A 12,441-nucleotide genomic window follows, 5' to 3' on the forward strand; every position below is an offset into this window, starting at 1 on the left:
CAGACTTAACTGTATATTCATTTAGTTTCTTTGTCATTCCAACAAATGTTCCCTTAGTAGATAATTTTTTATATCAAGTATCATATAACCCATATAATATTATATCATAAAGGCATATTGCACTTTTCTACCATTGGTAAATATTTTCTTTCATTTTTATTAGATACTTGTATACATTTTTTGTTTTCATTGTTCTTGATCATGAGTCTACTATAAATATAATTGGAAGAAATTTGGTTTTCTCCTGTCTTCCTATTAAATGTTCTGTCTTACATTATTTGAGATTTATTATAATATGTCTAGATATAAATCTCTCCATTTTAAATGAAGTTTTAAATGGTTTTTTTGAGTCTAAAGGGGTGAAGGCAATATAAAACTGCTGTTTCTATATATTCTGAACCTATCCTGGAATATATATGTATATATGTGCATGCATGTAAATTATATATATGCATTATGTATAATGATATGGAAACCTCATTATATATCAAGTTATTTATTATATGTGATTAAAATGTATGGGTAATCATACACTTATTGTAAATATATATAATTAATATATTATATAATAATATGATATGTTTAATATATGATTGTGATATAAATATAGTATTATATATTAAATTATAATTAATCAAGTGATTTTATGACAAACATATTTCTAATTGAAATAATTTATATATCATATATAAATGATATGTAAATAAAATTTGACATCTATATGTTGAACATTTTATACAAGTGAATATTGTAAATAAGACGATATTGATTCTTTCAATTCATGAACAAGATGGTATCTTTCCATTTGTATCCACATCAATTAATTTCATCATGTTTAATAGTTTCCTTTGTAGTTACCTTTATTTCTCCATTTAAGGTTTAATTTTTTATTATAGCTATTGTAAATATATTTGCTTTCTTGATTTATTTTATAGAGATGTTCATTACGTATAGAAATGTTATTGATTTCTGAATTTTGATTTTTTTATACTGAAAATTAACTAATTTGCTTATTAGTTCTAACAGTAATTCTTGGTGGAATTTTTAGATTTGTATAGATATCAGATCATATCATCTATAAATAGGGGAAATTTGACTGCCTTCTTTCCAATTAGTATATCTTTTCTTTTCTTGTTTAGTTGCTGTGACACCAAAACCAAATTCAATTCAAAATGGAGTAAGACCTTAAATGTAAGACCCAAAACTACAAAACTACTAGAAAACATGTAGGGGGAAAGATTCATGACATTTTGTCTGTGCAGAAATTTTTTTTTTTTTTTTAGATAAGACCTCAAAAGAGCAAACAACAACAACAACAAAAATTGTAAGAAGAATAAGTACAAAAAAATAGATAAATGGGATTACATCAAATAAAAGCCTCTGCGCAGCAGAGGAAGAAATGGAGAAAAGAGACAACCTACTGAATGGTAAAACGTCTGCAAATTATACATATGATAAAGAGTGAATAACAAAAATCTTGTACACACACAGGTACACACACAACTTCAGCTGCTCAAAAACAAGAAAAGAAATGATCTTATTCTTAAAATGAGCAGAAGGCCCCCAAACAGGTTTTCAAAAGAAGACATACAAATGGCCAACAGGGAAGGGAAAAAATGCCCCAAAGCACTGGTGATAGAATAAATGCAAATCAAAACCACAATGTGATACTACCTCACACCAGTAAGAAAGGTTTATATCTAAAAGACCCAAGGTATCAAGTATTGATGAGAGTATGCTGAAAAGAGAACTCTGACACACTGTGGGTGAGAATATAAATTAATACCTCCATTAGATAAACTAGTTTGGGGATTCTTTAAAAATTAAAAATAGACCTCTGTATACATAGCTTTATTTGGTAGTTTTCATTTCCCAGCACTTCTCCAGGCCTCCCAACCTCCCAATCCCTTCCTCTACTCTGTTGTTCTCCTTTCTATTTTACTGAGATACCCTTTTATTATTCTTTTCTTTATTTCTTTTTTTTTGTTTGTTTGTTTCTACATGACATCAAACATTTTACCCTTGACTTTCTGGCTTATTTCACTTAGTATGATATTTTCCAGTTTCCTCATTGTCAATAAATGACATAACTTTGTTCTCCTTGAACAAGTAGTTAACAAGTGTGCTCTCCTTGAAGCTGAATAAAACTCTTCGTGTAGATATACCACATGTTCTTCATCCACTCATCTGTTGACAGGAACCTATGCTGATCAATACCTTGGCTATTGTGAGTTGTGCTGCTATGAACATTGATGGTCTGTATTTTTATAGTATGCTGATTTTAGTTCTTTTGGGTAAATACAAGTGAGTGGGGGTGGCTGGATCACATGGAGTTACAATCCTAGTTTTTTGAGGACTCTCCATACCATTTTCCAAAGTGGTTGCATATAATTTAGTTGTTCTACAACCATGTATGCGTATACTTTTTCCCTACATCCTCACCAGCAATTAGTGTCATTTGTATTCATGATGAATGATATTCTAACTGGAAGTGAGATGAAATATCATTGAAGGGCATTTTCCTGATTATGAAGGATGTTGAGAATTTTCATATATTTGTTAACCACTTGTCTTCTTTTGAGACATGTCTGTTAGTTTATTTTTCAATTTATTGATTAGGTTATTTGGTGTGGTTGTGCGTGTCTGTGTGTGTATGTGTGCTGTGTATGTGGTGGTTTTACTTTTTTTCTTAGTTCTTCATGTATTCTGAATATAATCATCTTGTTATGGTTAGATATGAGGTGTCCCCCAAAAGCTCAAGTGTGAGGCAATACAAAGACAAGATTATGAGACCCTACATCTAATCAGTGAATTAATCTACTGATAGACCCTTAACTGGGTGTGATAACTGTAAGCAGGTGTGGTTGGGGGAGATAGGTCTCTGGAAGCATTCCTTTAGGGTATATATTTTCTCTTTGATGGAAGGAGTCGTCTTTGCTTTTTTTGCCCTCTTCTAAGCTGCTTTCCTCCTCCACATCCTGTGTCACGGATTGTTCTGCCTTACCTTGGACCCAAAGCAATGGAGTTAGACTGTTTACTGAGACTCTGAAATCATGAACCCCCAAATGAATCTCCTTTTCAAAACTGATTTTGTCAGATCTTTTAGTTTCAGCAGGAAATAAAACTGACTAAAACAGAAATTGTTACTAAAATAGGGTCATAACTGTGACTAAACTGATCACATAATTAAGAAGCTTTTGAATCTTTTTGGAATTTGTTATAAAAATCTTGAAGCTGGAATCTCTTACTATTGTAAGAGAACTTCATGAGTAATTCTGGTGGGAGTTTGGAAGACCAGAGTGCCAGTAGGACTGTGGACCATAAAGACTGGCTCATGATTTGAGTAAAGGAGGATTATATTGGAAATTGAACTAATGGTCATTCTTATTATATTCTGGCAAAGAAGTTTTCCAATTTTGCCCAAGTCCTGATGCTTTTTTGAGACTGAATTTAAAGGTGATGTACTAGTTAATCTGGTGAAAGAAATTTCAAGGCAGCATAGCATTCAGGAAGTGGCATAGATATTGCTTGTAGGTTTTAGCCAAGCTTACTGTGATAATCAGGAACAGAAAGCAGAGGCAGAAAGATTTGAAAAATTTGCAGTTTGTCCAAAATACTACTAGTACAACTGGGGCAAAGGGAGGAGTGATTAAAGGGATTACAGTTACTAAAGAAATGCTAATTACTTCACAGAAAACATTGGGAAAGATGGCTCGAGGGTTTCTCAGGAATTGACAAGACCATACCCATCTCAGGTTCAAGGAGTAAAAGTAAAAATTCTTGAGTGGAGATCAGTGTGTCCCTCTGCTTGCACAGGGGAGCCTAGGAAGTTCTTTTTCTGTATTCGGCCAACCAGGCACTCAGTAGCTACTAAAGTCATGGTCCCTGGAGTCTTGGCTATTGTTTAAGAGGGTGTGAGACCCTAGCAGCAATCTCAAGATGCCGGTTCTGCAGGAGTGCAGGATGCTGGAGTTAGAGAGTCATGAAGGCTTCCACTAGATTTCAAAGGAAGTTCTGGTAGGCTAGTCCGAATGCCCCATGATCAGAGTCCCTGCACGCTGCCCCTGAGAGCAGAGAAGTGAGAAGTAAGCCAAAACTGCTGTGTACATCCCACAGATTAAGAGATGTCAGTACCATGGAAGTCCACTGAGGAAAGCTGCAGTAATCAAGCAGAAACAAGTCCAGAGAGAGGTCACATGGGCTTCAACTATCAAAGCTACAGGAGTGGGAGGTACTCCAGCCTTTTGGAGAGAATATTACAATGCCATGTGCCCCAGAGGTTAAACATGGAGCTATAGGACTTGTTTGCCCAGTTGAATTTTGGTCTTGCTTTGGTTCCATTCCTTCTTTCTCTGCTCCTACTTCTAACTTTTGAAATGGAGTTTACTCTGTACCATTATATATTGGATGTATGTAACTTAGTTTTGATTTTTACCATAGGAACTCACACTGAGTTTGCCTTGAGTCTGAGAAAAATTTTGAAACTTGGAGTCCATAACTTTGTGAATTGGTAGCTCCATCAAATGACACAAACTTAGAAATACCAAGCACAGTATTTGTGACATAAGGTGGATAAACTACAGCACAATAGATTTAGTGAATATTTCAGTAACAATTCACTCTACTAAGATCACACATACATAATAACTCCACGGATGTGCTGCAACAGGCTTCCACTCACAGCAATAATGAGAAAACAGACATTGTCAGAACTAACTTCCATGTAACTCTGGAAAATAATCAGCAACCAAGTGACTGCTGGAATAAGAAAAAGGCAACTTCAGAATGGTAAGAAATCTGTGTGGTATTTTTACTCATCCTTGACTAACCTCCTTCCTTTAACAGTAGCAGAGAATAGAAGATACAGAGATAAACCCACATAAATGCAGTTATCTCATACTAGACAAATCATACATTAGAGAAAAGAGAGTCTCTTCAACAAACGGTGCTGGGCAAACTGGAAATCTATATGTAGCAAAATGAAATTAGACCTCTATCTCTCCCCCTGCACAAAACTCAACTCAAAATGCATTAAGGACCCGGGCATTAGACCACAGACCCTGTGCCTACTAGAAAAAAAAGTGGGCTCAAATCTCCATCATGTAGACTTAGGGACTGAATTCCTCAACAGGACTCCTAACATGCAAAAAGTAAAATAAAGAATCAATAAATGAGATGGTATCAAAGTAAAAAGCTTCTTCACAGCAAAGAAAAAATCCAGAAAGTAAAGAGAAAGCCTACAGAATGGGAGAAAAATCTTTGCCACCTGTACCTCAGATACAGCATTAATATCCAGGAGGTATAAAGAACTCAAAAAAAAAAAAAAAACCAGCAAAAAATAAATAAATAAAACAAATAACCCAATTAATAAATGGGCAAAGGAACTGAATGGGCACTTCACAGAAGAAGAAATACTATTGGTTAACAAATGCATGAAAAAAATGTTTGATATCTCTAGCAATTAGAAATGCAAATCAAAACTACATTGAGACTTCATCTCACTCCAGTCATAATGGCAATTATGAAGAATATAAGTAACAATAAATGTTGGAAAGATTCTGGGGAAAAGGTACACTCATACATTGCTGGGGGACTCTGAATTGGTACAACAACTCTGGAAAGCAGTACAGAGATTCCTCAGAAAACTTGGAATGGAACCAACATTTGATCCAGTTATCCCACTCCTCGGTTATATCCAGAGAACTTAAAATCAACAAACTCCAGTGACATAGCCAAATCAATGTTTATAGCAGCTCAATTCACACAAGCTAAGGTATAGAACAAGCTAGGTGCTCTTCAACAGATGAGTGGATAAAGAAAATGTGATACATATATAAATGGAATATTAGCCATAAAGAAGAATGAAATTACGACATTTTCCAGTAAATGGATGGAACTGAAGACTATAACTCTAAGTGAAATAAATCAATCCCAAAACACCTAAGGTCAAATGTTCTCACTCATATATGGATGTTAACTCACAATAAGCAGGGGTGAGGGAAGAATAGCAGTTCACTGAATTAGACAAAGAAGGAAGAAAGGAAGGGAGAGGGATTAGAATAGGGAAGATGGTAGAATGAATTGCATGTTCCTATATTTTTATATGAATACACAACCATTGTAACTCCACATCACACACAACTACAAAAATAGGAAGTTATACTCCATGTATGCATGAAATGTCAAAATACCTTCTACTGTCATGTGTAACTAAAAAGAACAAATAAAAAAAGATTTAAAAGAATGTTAAGTAGTATAGCAATTATGGAAAAAAGGTTTGGAGGTTCCTCAAAAACTGAACAGAGGTTGGCACAGTGTGGCCCATGCCACAAGCCTGTAAGCCGAGGGGTTAAGAGGCTAAGGCAGGAGATGGTCAATTTCAGAGCCAGCTTTAGCAACACAGCAAGACTCTGAGCACTTAGTAAGATCATGTCTCAAAATAAAAATTAATTTTTAAAAAGAGCTAGGGATGTTGCTCAGAGGTTCAGCACCTCTGGGTTCAATCCCTAGTACAAAACAAAACAAAACAAACAAACAAACAAAAAACCAATAAAACCTAAACATATTACCAACAATTCTATTTTTAGGTGTATATCTAAAAGGATTAAAAATAGAGACTCAGATACTTATACGTCAATGTTCATTGACTATACACAATAGTCAAAAAGTGAAAAAAATGCAATTCATCAACAGATGAATGAATAAACAAAATGTGACACACATACACACACACACACACACACACAATCATGTAACTTAAAAGGGAGTTAAGTCTGGACCCATGCTTACAACATGTATGGAACCAGGAAGCACTGCACTCAGTGAAGCCAGGCACATGAGGACAAATAGTCTATAATTTAGTGAACCTCAACTATCGAATAGTCAAATTCAGAAGCAGATTAAAGTCTGCCAGAGACTAGGGCAAGAGAAGAATAGAGTGTTATTGGAGAATGGCTGCAGAGTTTCTACTTGGTATGATGAAAAATTTTGAAATAGTGATAATGGCTGCACATTTTCAATGTGATTAATAGCAGTATAATTCCTGGTATGAATAAATAATAAATATAATAGAAAATGATATTTTCTATGTTTCAACACAATGTAAACATAGCCTTTAAAACAAATATATTTGTAGAGATAAAGAAAATTAGTATCATGATAAGAAAGTCAATCGCCAGGAAAAAAAAAAATCCAATTGACTTAAAAAAATCCAATTGACTTAAAACACACACACACACACACTATTATAGGGACCCAGTTCCCTTAAAATGTCTCTAGACATTTATATCAAATATTACATGAATTTGACCACTCAGTACATTTTTAAAGTAAAGGGATCTATAAAATATTTAACTTTCAAATCACTTTTCCTCCGGTGTAGTCTGTTAGATAAAGTCATCAGATGCTGTGAATGACACACACAGTGTGTTAAAGAACTAGATCTTTAACAATGAAGTACTTTAAATGACACAGTGAATGGAAGTTTGCCTCTCACTAATAAGTACCTGGAAGGCAAGTAGGTGATCTCAATTACTTTCCCCTCACAGCTTGAGTGCTTGGAAAGAGGGAGAGGTGTGCTCAGAGTTGTTGGTGAGGCATCACTGGCAGCACAGAGACAAAAATCAGAGAACTGAAAGGGCCTGAGGCTGTCATCTGCAACATCTCATGACACTGGGCAGGTGCAGATTTAAAGCAACTGAAGCAGGTGGCTATGGACGACATGTGCAATCCTGCTCCAAAACCACTTTTATTTTTTTGGAGTTTGTTCATCATTATCAGAAATCCTAAGGCTGAATAGATAATCAGTAGTAATTCCCTTTCATTCATATCAGACCACTTCCAGACCACATCCTGGCTGGATGCATGTTATTAAAGAGATTTTAACTGCAGGGACTACACCTATTTGTACTTCATACTCGGCAAACCCGCATGTAATATTCTCTTGATAGTATTGTGGCAGAGTTTACACAATTTTCTTGTTTATTAAAAATATTGTTAGTGATTTCATAAATCTGCATGGACTGTAAGGGAATTAGCTTTGCTCCTGATGTGGTAAAAAATCATCTCAGTCAAAATATGTCATGTACATGAAGAAGGATAGGAAACATTATTTTACTATTCATTTATTTATAACAATTTTCATTTCAATGCATAAGGTTTCAAGGAAATAATTGGACCAAAGTCAGAAAGCACAGAATATCCCAAAACAATAGACTTGGTTTGTTTGCCTTTGGTCAGTTATCTATTGCAAATACTATGTTTGTGTCTTCTGTGATCATTAACTTCTGAGCAGATGAAATGATGAGAGAGAAATGACATGGTAAAGATAAAATCTACACAATTTAATAATAGTTTTCAAAGACATATGAAGCACAATATTCTAAAACTTAATTCCAATGATAAAGAAAGAAGTGGCATAACATAAATCCAGTCCTCAGCCACTGTTTGGAACAATAGAAAGCTGTCTCATCTAAATCTATTTATGTTGCAAGGCTCAGAAGGTAACCATGTGACTAATAGTCCTGTAAGCAGAATTAAGCATCAGTTCACTTCGAATGAAGACCTTCACAAAAGAATTTTACAGCTAAGCTTCCTCAAGTAGGCTTATAAATTGTGTATTTCCTTGCTTTATAAAGATTTCTTTAGAATTTAAAATATATAACCATGAGAAAATTTTGCAGCTATTCTGTGACATATGAGTCAGTTTGAAAATGGTCATTTCTTAATCAAACTCAACATACGTATTTTCAATAACAAATATTATTAGAATTACGAATTAGTTTAGTGGGCAGATGTGACTGTCATCTTTTTCTGTTCCATGTGTGTTTAGTTCCAGACCAAAATATTTTGTTTTCAAATATTGGTAAAATTGTTAGCTTAAATTTCAGTTTATTTTCAACCTTCTAAGAATGTGTCACAGTCCAATGTGAAAATAACTGAAAAATGATCAAGAAGAGGCAATAGTTGCCAGATTATTGTTGGTATTGAAGTGGTATAGATTATGATGACTCATACCAGTCAACTCAATTTTTTGTGATGCAGAAATGAATTTAATATCATGTTTAACACAAATGGAGAGAGAAAATTAGAGGGAAGAAACAGGCAAGACATGTTAAAAAGAAGAGTCTTATTTTTGAAAGAGGATTTTTTTATATGCCTGAATAAATGGCTATTCATTTGAGAGAGTTCATAATATCATATTTGTTGTACATATCTCAGTGTGATAAGAGGTAAGAACAGACTCCTCTTGATACTAAAGTCAATTTAAGATCATTCTCCTTGGATAAACCCAGTTCTTTTTGGGGCAAAGGCCACTCGGACATACCAGCTCCTCACCTCCCCAATGCTGTCATCACCAATCCTCTGACCATTTTCTACCTCCATCAACTCTTTGGCCACCAAGTTTTTCTCCTTGCTATATTTTGGCATGATTTTATGTTTCGGTGACCCATCAAAAGTAACTTTAGAATTCAATTCCTTGCTCTTCTTATCCTGTGTACTCTGCAGCCGCATACTCCAGTCTACTTTAGCTATCTCTTTCTCATGCGAATTCCTTCATGTCATCCCCGGCTCCCACCCCTGGTAGGGACTGGATTACTTTTGAAGTAGGTCAGAGAAATATCCAATAAAGTATGCTTTCCTGTATTTCATTTGTTTACCACCTCTTTATTTATTTTTCAAACTAAAGGTATCACTCAGTTTCCTAATCACTCTACTTTTCACATACCATTTCACATTTTATACCCCACAGGTTTAATTCAGTGGTCCACAGCTTCAAGTACTCTCTTATAAATACTTTCAATTCCCTAGGATGGTTCCCTTTCCATAAATTCTGAATCAGTTTAAATGTTAACTTTAAAACATAACCGTCTCTCAAATTTGTGCCACCAGCCTTCAAGAAGGACATATATGTTCTCCTGGCTTCTTATAAAAACGAAAGATGAGACCCATTTTGTTGTTGTTGGTACTGGGGCTGGAATCCAGGGATTCTGTACCACTAAGCTACATCCCTAGATTTTTCCCTCCTCCCTCTTCCCTCCCTTCCTTCTTTCCTTCCTTTTTCTTTGACATAGGTTCTCCCTACATTGTCCAGCTGGCTTCAAACTCACCATCCTCCTGCCTCAGCCTCCTGAGTTGCTGGGATTACCAGCATGCACCATAGATCCTGGCTTTCCCCACTTCTATGCAAAGTTAATGCTTTCACTTTTCATCTCAAGCCAACTCCATCTGTCTCCTTAGGCACAGTGACACATGCCTGTAATTCCAGCAGGTCGGGAGGCTGAGGCAGGAAAATTGTGAGTTCAAAGCCAGCCTCAGCAACTGGTGAGGCGCTAAGCAATTCAGGGAGATCCTGTCTCTAAAAAAATACAAAATAGGGCTGTGGATATTACTCAGTAGTTGAGGGCCCCTAAATTCAATCCCAGTACCCCTTTTCCAAAAAAAGAGCACTTCAATTCCAGTACTTCTATTCTGCCTAATCTTTAACTTCTATTCCTCTGTATTGGTATCCTATTAAGACATGGAACTGTATGGCAAATCGCCCCCTTAATACCCACTGCAAAACTGAACCCTTTTTCTTTCCTTTGCTGCCAAACATTTGGATAGACTTATGGATTTTGTTGTGATTACCTATTGAAAAGTATTACTCAACCTATTATAATCTATTCTCTTCCCTAAACACTCCAGTGAAACTATTTTTGCAATGATTCCCAAGAATTCATCTATTTATTTAGTGATTTATGTGGCATCTACTTTCTAAACAATTTCTTTGTTTTTGTATGTCAGTCTTCTAATTTTCACATCACACTACTTCCACACTTTTGGTTTTCATCTCTGGTAGTTATTACTGAAAAAATGTCTCCATATATCTACTAATGCACAATCAATTCATTTCTACACTGCAGTGAGAGGATTCTTTTACAAATCTGTACTGCTTATCTCTGTAAAATCATTCTTCAACTTTTTCCTGTCTCTTGATTATATATTATAGCTATGGTGCCTTTGAATTTTTACTTCTCACAGTAAGATTTTCTTGTAAGATGCACTCTACTTCCTTCTGCATATAATAATTCTTCAGGTATCTTATCTCCCATTTTCTAACTTCTTTTACAAATATTTTGAGTCTGAGCCTCAACTTAATTTTTTTATACCCTTCATAATTACCACCGCCAGCTCTGGTTCTTTATATCATTACCTATGGATAGATTGTTCTTTTCCCTTTAAAATTTTTGCTGGAATCTTACCATTCTTTGATATTCATTTTTTTCTTACAGAGTAGTTTCCATAAATCATTTCTAGACCTAGCAAGTAACAAGATCCCTATCACTAAGTAGATGCTCATAAATATGCATGAATGAACCAATGAATGAATGCACAATAAATAATGTTATGCAAATTGCCTTTACAATTGATTAGGAGGTAATTTTTTGTTCAGCTTGCAGAGAACCATGGAATCTCCTGTTAGTTACATATCTTCAGTTCTGTAATTTTCTTCTTTGTGCCTTTAAATGTTGCACTGATTTATTTCCAAGAGGATGTAGAAATTTTTGATTCATTCTTTCTTTTGCGTGTCATTAAATGTTTGCTTTCATTACAAGCCAAAAGCAAAGTATACAAACTTCTTTACTCCTTCCTGTTTCTGAATAAACATACAAGATTTTTGAAAACATATGTAGTACTAGTAGCTACAGGAATAGAGAAAATGGTTTAACAGAAAAGAAAAAAATAAGAGAACTAAAAAGTCTTTAAAACAAATTCTTTAGTGAAATGTAAAAGGAACTATACTGATATAACAAATTCAACCCCCTTTTACTTTCAGGTCCTTTGTTCTCTTAACGAATAGGTTCACTTTTGAATAATTCATCAACTCAATTTAAAAAGTTTTAATGTACAAAGATATAACTTAGTCTTCTGTATATTCTCTTGACTTATCTGCTTATGATTTTTTTTTTTTAATCTGAACTTTTCTGTGATCGATTTATTAGACTAAACTACTTAGACTTCCATCGAGGGAAGATTTGATCCCTGGGATTTTTCATTATCTACTAAAACCTAGTCGCTTAGCTTTCTCTCTCATGATGGGCTCAGGATAACACATTTGGCTCTAGATAGTGAAGATACTTTTAAAGCCTTGGGAGTATTCTGTAATTCTCCTGAAGCTCTTTAAAGCTCTCTCTGGAAGCACTCTTTTCTCTTATTCATCATTTCTTTTTGCCTTAATTACTTTGTCTACACCATATTAATTACTTGCTCTTTAAGCAACATAAAACTTTCATGCCTGATGTGTTGTTCTGAATATAATAAATGTGCCCAATCTCACCAACTTATTTACTTTTCCCATCCAAATCCAATCCATATCCAACTTTCTTTTACAGAAATTTTATTACCTATTGTTTTTCATTAAGTTCTTATTTTCAGTCTGTTCAGCGCAACCAATTTCTT

The sequence above is a fragment of the Sciurus vulgaris genome (assembly GCF_902686455.1).
Source record: "Sciurus vulgaris genome assembly, chromosome: 4".
NCBI classification, from domain to species: Eukaryota; Metazoa; Chordata; class Mammalia; order Rodentia; family Sciuridae; genus Sciurus; species Sciurus vulgaris.